Below are 2,108 nucleotides of genomic sequence, written 5' to 3'. Positions count from 1 at the left end.
TGCTGGATGGCGTGCAGACGTCATGCGGAATCCCCCCCATACTTGGGGTGGTCAAAAACGGCCAGGAACTCGGACCGGAAGGCTGCGTAGTCGGTGCCTAGGCCCAGTGACTTGTCCAAGGCTGCTGTAGCCCACTTGAGGGCAGGTCCGGCAAGTAGCGAAAAAACAAAAGCAATTTTAGCTCCATCAGAAGTGTAGCGTGATGGTTGGTGCAAAAAAATAAATTCACACTCCACCAAAAAGCCTCTACAGAGCTCAAAAGCACCTTCAAAAGTTCTTGGACTCGCAATCTTGGGTTGTCGGGCAAAGGGAACGCTTCCAGGGCTAGGGGCAGGTGTGGCATGCTGACTCGTTACCTGGTCTTGCACTGGGCTGGGCCCAAGCTGGTCCAACTTGGTGTACAGCTTGGTAAATGCCTTCTCTAAATTGTCCTCTAAAGCCTCAAAACGAGTCTGGTGCATCTTCAGGACTGAGCACATTACCTCCAAGTCCGGATTCCTGGGGGTCCAAGACTGGGGAGCGAGACTCGGCTTGGGGGTGTCGTCTGGTTCCGACATGGTTGGCCGGAACGTACTGTTATGTTTGTGAGGGTTGGAAGGAGACGACACCACGAAGAGCTTAAGGTTACCAGGTTTATTGTAACCTTTTGATGATTGTGTGGGATGTGTATGCTACTCTAAATGTTGGATGCAGGATTAAGTGTAAAATTAACCATGTAAATAATTAAAGAGGATGTTGTACATGCGTGATGGATGAAAAACCTTGTCTGACCAAGAGGGGAGGCACAAGGGAGATCCGGGGACAGGCAGATGGTCGAGGGCAGGCGGCAAGCAACAATGTCCAAGTCCAAACGAGTGATCGAGGGTTGAGGAAGGCAGTCCAATTTCCAGGTGGAGGTCGAGGTACAGCGCTCGAGCACACAGAACAAGGCGGGCACTGCAAGGAGAACAGGGGACATCAGTCAACAAGACAAAAAGGGGCAAAAGACAAAAGAAAGGCGAGGACAACGAGAGGGAAGCCAGAGACGTAATGCTTACTACAAGAGTTAACGACGTTCCGGCGTAGGTTCCAAGGAGTGACTGAACTTTATGCTGTCCTCCTGATTGCTGCCAGGTGCGCTGATTGATGAAAGCCAGCAACTGCGGCGAAGTGTGGGTGTGAAGCGCACGACGCGTGCGGGGGCGTGTCCTGGCATGCTGCCAGACAGAGTGTTGGATCTTGCAATGGGAGGGTTGTGGGTTCGAGACTGAGCTGTGACAGGCAATTTAAAATAAATAAAGAATAGTGAACAACAGGCTGAATAAGTGTACGTTATATGAGGCATAAATGACCAACTGAGAAGGTGCCTGGTATGTTAACGTAACATATTATGGTAAGAGTCATTCAAATAACTATAACATATAGAACATGCTATACGTTTACCAAACAATCTGTCACTCCTAATCGCTAAATCCCATGAAATCTTATACGTCTAGTCTCTTACGTGAATGAGCTAAATAATATTATTTGATATTTTACGCTAATGTGTTAATCATTTCACACATAAGTCGCTCCTGAGTATAAGTCGCACCCCCGGCCAAACTATGAAAAAAACTGCCACTTATATTCCGAAAAATACGGTAGTTAGTTTGACATTTGCATGTAGACTGGAGTAGTTCAGGCAATACATGGGCAATAAGATGGGATGTTGGTATGTGACAGGAAGGAGGAATATAAAACTGCTTCGGCTTCTCCAAGTTAGGAGTGCCACATTTTTTGGACTTGACCTCCTCCAGGAACTGCAGTTCTGTATGACCACGCTCGCTTGTAATAAAGCAACTTTTTGTTCAGTCAAGCGTCTCTGACCTCATTTTTGATCCAGCCGCACTGCCGTGTCGCCCTTCTGTCCGGACCAGGATGACAAGACCAGAAATACACGTCAAGTTCAAATTGTTTAGTGATTGACAATAAGATAACAAGAAATGTCTTTTTTTAAATATAAAAACGACCTATTTCTACCATTGTTATGAGCGAGACCCTTCCTGGTCCCCAAGAAAGCAGTGCGAGGCGAGTGGAGAACAAACGGATTTATTGACAGAGATGTGACACAATGTGATATTGATCATAAG

General features: G+C 46.9%; 1 protein-coding gene across 1 annotated transcript in view; it reads right to left on the bottom strand.

The window, feature by feature from the left end:
• Window positions 1-2,051: 2,051 nt before the first annotated feature.
• The window catches only part of LOC133630240 (class I histocompatibility antigen, F10 alpha chain-like), a 4,953-nt gene continuing 4,896 nt past the window's right edge, over window positions 2,052-2,108 (bottom strand). The window contains exon 4 of the mRNA XM_062021710.1: window positions 2,052-2,108. This exon is cut by the window's right edge and continues 1,544 nt beyond it. The gene's annotated coding sequence lies outside the window, so the exon portion shown is untranslated.

This window comes from Entelurus aequoreus, linkage group LG15, assembly GCF_033978785.1.
Source record: "Entelurus aequoreus isolate RoL-2023_Sb linkage group LG15, RoL_Eaeq_v1.1, whole genome shotgun sequence".
Lineage (NCBI taxonomy): Eukaryota > Metazoa > Chordata > Actinopteri > Syngnathiformes > Syngnathidae > Entelurus > Entelurus aequoreus.
This window is presented reverse-complemented; position numbering and strand designations above follow the sequence as displayed.